Source organism: Trachurus japonicus, chromosome 24 (assembly GCF_045865225.1).
Source record: "Trachurus japonicus isolate A0001 chromosome 24, Traja_1.0".
In the NCBI taxonomy this organism is placed as follows: domain Eukaryota; kingdom Metazoa; phylum Chordata; class Actinopteri; order Carangiformes; family Carangidae; genus Trachurus; species Trachurus japonicus.
This window is the reverse complement of record NC_140930.1, coordinates 21,351,976-21,357,720: the sequence shown is the minus strand read 5'-3', so window position 1 is coordinate 21,357,720 and position 5,745 is coordinate 21,351,976. Positions and strand designations below refer to the sequence as shown.

Sequence of the window (5,745 nt, the reverse complement as noted above, 5' to 3'; positions counted from 1 at the left end):
AGTGCACTATGCGGTGCCTATGTGAAAACGTGCTCCTTTGAATGTTTTGGTATAACACGTGGATTAGCATGTTGATTGGTGACAGAAAACTTTGAGTGGCAGAAAGTGACCCCTGCATTCACTGAATGACCCCTGGTTAGATGTGCTCTGACGCCGACTCTGCTCCGGAGCATTCTGTTAAGCTTGTTTGGACTTGATATGAATTCAAAATTAATGAAAATTTAATGCTATGGAATGTGTCATTATTATCATTTGATACGAAGTGATGGGTAAAAATAGATGATGACGGAATTTTTATGACCCCGTCTGTAAAAATGACTGACCACGAAAAAGTCTTGCGCAACCTCTGCTCAGGGCTAAGGGTTTCGTTCACTGTGTTGCATGTTCACTGAATGTACTACAAGTGACACAATGACATGCTTGCGAATGACAGGACACGTTCAATAATGTGTCGTTTGCTGAATGTGCTACTGAAAGTAGTGTCGTGCCGTTCGCCAACGTCCGCGTAGTTGTGTCGTTCAAGAACGTATCAGTACGTTTACTTAAGGTACTACACAGTGAACATGAGCCTCAGGGCTGAGCCATGAACTGAAACATGAGTTGTTCGACTATATATCAGTTAAGGGAGCCAGACTGTGCACTGTGCAGTCAGGGCTCCCGCCTACTACTGAACAATTCGGTGAATAGAGTTTTTGAGCAAATCTTTTTAATGAACTGATTCTGGTGATTTAGTAATCTCAAAGAGAAAAAGAAAGAACTGCTTTTCTCAATGCTATTGAAAAGTGACCAAATGACTCTGGATCATAAATTTGATTCGGAAAACATTTGGGATTACGTAAAAACACAAATAAAAATATATCAATCATAGGTCTACTCGGTTTTAGACAATGTTATATGGAAATGCTACGTATTATAACTTTAAAGGACTTTGACTGGGATATGGATCAGATTTTATCAGGACTGGGCTTTACTATGTATTTTTATGTGGAGAGCACTGAAGATTTCAGCCCTATATTACTGCACTGACAGAGAAGAGAAAAATTAGGTTTTCAATAAACCAGTTGGTTGGTACAATTAAGGTGTTGAACTTTGATACCCAATTTTATCTGACTTGCCATCATTGACCATTATATAAGGTTATGAATGCTTAGTTGCAGGGTGACTCTTGGGAAATAATTAGATTGAAAAGGGGAAGAGAAAAAGTCCAGACATCAACATATTATTTTATAACAAAGTAGATTTTATTTGTATGATCTTAAGGAGGCTGGCATCATTCTCTTTAACAGCCACACCTCAGTCAGAGACATGTGTATGTAACGAATTGCTGCATCACCACCACGTTGTCATCTAGTAGCAGGAATCCATGATGCGCCTCATGCTCATGAACCTCATGCCGCTCATGCCCATGCTGCTGAAGTTTCTGTACTCTCCGGGCCTCATGTACCACATTCTTCCTCTGTAATGGGGCTGCTCGTACATCAGCCAGTGGCCCTCCATCACATTGCAGGACATGAAGTTGGACATTCTGTAGCGGTCCATGATGTTGTCGCAATCCTCCATCATCTCATGCATCTGGCCCATGAAGTTGTCTCTCTCGTAGATCCTCATCCTGTAGGAGCCTCTGTACATGGGGATTGTACGGCAGGACCTGATGCAGTCGCTCATGCCCATCATGCTCATGTAGTCAGCATACTCGCCCCTCCTCATGAAGTACTGGTTTCCCATGAAGTTGGTGCGGTCGTAGACCATGAAGCAGCCCCTCTCCACCCTGCAGGAGTGGCAGCGGTTCAGGTAGGAGGACATGTCGGCGCAGTCGCTCATGCAGTCATAGGAGCGGCCCTGGAAGTTCCTCTCCTCGTAGAAGGTGATCTTTCCCATCATGTTCATGCCAGACATGTTTGCCAGGTGTTGTTGCTGTAGGTGTCCTACTGCTGCTGCTGTTGGTGGTACTGCTGCTGGAGCTGAACTGCTTGTCTACCTGCTGGAGACCTTCCTTTTTATACCTGAAAAGCAGAGGGCCCCTTTGTGAAACAGCCTGACCCAGCAACATACCATAGAAGCCCATTGAGGACTAAGGGTTTTCAACATTTACAGCTGTTTGCCCTAAAAAAAACCCATAGAGAGGCGGTTATACTTAGACAAAACCTTTTTGAAAGGGTTAACAAAGACTGTCTCAACCTCTTCTAACCACATGATAGGCATAGCTAGTCATCAAACTTGATCTCAAGCTTTCCCTTTAAGGTTTAGGTTTGTACTAGTAGCCAAGTTATCTGCAGAAGTCTCCTCATAACAAAAACAATCGAGTGATTACAACAAATAAAAACATAGAATTAAGCAGTTTAGAGTCAGTGCTTTGCTTATGCTATGCAGTCGAAATGAGATGACAGAGGGGTGGGGAGCCTTAGATTATGGCCAACCTGCTCTGACGCCAACTCTGCTCTGGAGCATTCTCTGTTAAGCTTGTTTGGACTTGATATGAACTAAAAATGAATGAAAATGTAATGCTATTGAATATGTCATTATTATCATTTAAAAAAAAGTTAATGTGATGGGTAGGAAATACACTGCTCAAAAAAATAACGGGAACACTTAAAGCAGATATCAGTGGCACGGCCGTTTCGGCTAATGCTGTGTTCAAGGCAGGCTTTTGAAACCGTAAGTTACAGCTTCAAGTCACAACTACGACTTGGTAGCGTTCCAGGTAACCCGTAGCTCGTGTTTTTACCGTCCTGTTGTCTGTGAAAGTTCCCTATAACGGCCACTCGTAACTTCCGACCCGTGAACTCGTACCAGATCGAACTGGTATGACTTCACAGGAAGGAAAAACACAAAGTACGAGTTTCCTTGAACGCACCATGAGTTAGCAGCCCCCGCCCTTGTCAGGCATCAATTGGTCCTCGTGCTACGTCACCACATTCACGCGCATCCCTTGGCTGCACACACAGCCCTTCATGCCGTTCTCTCCCCTCATTGGATAACACTTGTATCCCACAAGGAAAATTTTCTCCTCGGGTTACAGCAGAGCAGAGTGACGGAGAGACTCGTGTTTAGGCTGAAATACTTCATGTAAGTGATTGCTGACGGAAAATAGGACTATTTAGGACTTATATTAACAAAAACATTCCACTGATATCTGCTTTAAACAACACATCTTCAATCTCAATTAATGAAATTTTGTAGTTGAAAATCATTTTTCAATATATAGTAGAGTGTGTTGAGAACAAAATAACATAAAAATGATCAATGCAAATCAAAATTATCATCCCATGGAGGTCTTGATTCAGAACCATACTCAAAATAAAAGTGGAAAATCACATTGCAGGCTGCTCCAACGTCAACGAAAATTCCTCCAGACAAGTCTAAGGCTGTCTTTACACTGCAGGTCTTGATGCCCAATTCCGATTTGTTGCCTATATCCGATTTTTTTGACGGTCTATTTACATGTTCTATCAGAAGTGACCCAGATCTGATAATCTGCATTTACACCTGCTGTGCCTGCATGAAACGACCCGCTGGAAATAAACTAGTGATTTCAGGAAATTGTCACGTAATAATATAAGAATATTTTTCAACAAAGGTGAGTCTGGTGTTCAGAGTTTATATCCAACACGTCACTTACAAAGTGAACGTTACAAAATAACGTGAAGTGGCTGCGTGGAGCGGAGCTGCTGTGAGATGAGCAGCTGAGTGACAGTGACAGTTGTGCCACCGTTTGATCCTCCGTCGCTCACGTCGTGAGGACGGGGACAGCCTCACACATTTGTATACAATGTTTGTTTTTCCTCTCTTGATTTCTTATCGGCTCGGTTCAGTTTTTGCCGGTAGGAAAACGTGAAATCTGATGTTTATCTCGCGCTCCCTCGCTTGCCCTCGTATCGATCCGCATAGAAATGAATGTTACTGTAGTGGCTATATGAAAACAAGAACTAGTGAGGGGGAAAAAAACAGACGCGCGGACACCACAATTTTTTTTTTTTTTTATTCATTTAAACCTTTATTTTAACTCGTTGGTCACTGAGGTTTCCCTCATTTACAGGGATGACGATGTTGGGGTTATCCCAACTATAAGAAAATGTATTTAAGATTTATTATGATGCCTCACAAAGGGGGCACCATTTATGTTGTGCTCTAGCACAACTAAAGAGAAAGTGTAATTATGTCTCGCACGGGGAAACCATTTAATGTTGTGCTCTAACACAACTATAAGTAAAGTTATTATTAAGAGGGTTATTGGCTATCAAATTAGTAAAATATCAATACCAAAATATCAATAATTACTATAAAATTTATTAATGGGATTTAATTTTATTAAATCCACTTCGGGGCACCAGACAGCCAATGTACCAAAGTCAGTCTCAAAAGGGTGTGCTAACTATTAATATAGAACCTTGTTTAATGATTAAATTAATAATTATAAACAAATTAACATTATCAATAGCTGCAAAGTTGAAGGATTTAGAAGTTCTACTGCGTAGAGGTTGGCATACTCACTAATTGTACAACATTAACAGACGAGTAAAGTTTCAAGGAAGTTTATTGGACACATCTAGAAAATGGAATAACAAAACATGAAACTAAGACAAGCTACATACACTATGTACACGTGTGTGTGTGTGTGTGTGTGTGTGTGTGTGTTGGTGAGAGTGTATGGCTATGTGTCGGTGACCATGTGTCTGTGAGGTGTGAAGTGTGATCTCAGACAATGGAAAAGATGGAGGATGGTTGCTTTGTCCTGAGACAAAGGGAGTTACAACCAAATGGCCTCCAAGATGGCCTCTAAGACCAACCACATGTGATGTGGGGGAGGTGAACAAAGGTGTGTCCTTTGTTCAACGCTCAAGCTGCATGTTAAACATAGGTTAACTAAATATGAGACTATAGCTGACAACAACAAAGCAACAACAACAAAGCTCAAGTATTTAAACTGATTTCAATCAATACATACATTGGCATGGTTGAAGTACTCTATGCTTAGTCAAGGTACAAGGTAATTCTAACTAGGCCCAGTTACGTTACCAAGTCACATGAAGGTGAGAAGATCCGGTGCTGGTGGGGATTCCTGCGGTTGCAGGTTTTGCTGGTCCTGTTGTGGCGGTCAAGTCCAGTGATTGTGTCTTTGTCCAGTGAACTACAGCCGTCCTGGCTGTGTAGTTTGAGTTCCGTTGAGGAGAGTCCTTCTCCTTGCAGAGTTGGTTGGTTGTTCTGCTTGGCGTTGTGGCTCCGTAGCTCAACTAGCAGAGCTTGCGTCGTGCTAGCTGGTTCCTTTTCTTTAATCCGTTGGTAGGCACTCGCGGCGCTACCAGTGGAGGCGTCTGCCTTGTGCAGGCAGGCCTCATGGAGATTGGAGAGCTGTAGCAGTAGCTCCAGGTGAGGAGCTGAGAGGAGCGGCAGCTCCTTCTGAAGAGCGGGCAAGAGAAGAGACGAAGAGAGGGAAGAGAAGGGCACTTCTCCTTTTATATGGCCTGTGACCTCACAGGTCCTGGGGCCATACCTGACCAATGGGGGGTCAGTAGTGGAGGTTTCACACCTAGGTGTGAAAAGGTGAAGGACGCTGGGAGGCTGAGTTCAATGGTTTTCCTTTGTCTGGGAGACAAAGGAAAACCATGCAGTTTTGTCCTCCATTTTGACTGGGCTAGGTCCCAACATCCCCCCTTTGGTCTCAGGATCCCACGTGATGTGTGATCCTGTGAGCACCATAGTCCATAGTCCATTCAAAATGTCTGGGCAGTTCACAAACCAACTGGG

At 42.9% G+C, this 5,745-nt stretch overlaps 1 pseudogene; it reads right to left on the bottom strand.

The window, feature by feature from the left end:
- Positions 1 to 1,319: 1,319 nt before the first annotated feature.
- Positions 1,320 to 1,896, bottom strand: LOC146961951 (gamma-crystallin M2 pseudogene; annotated as a pseudogene).
- Between the last annotated feature and the right edge of the window lie 3,849 nt (positions 1,897 to 5,745).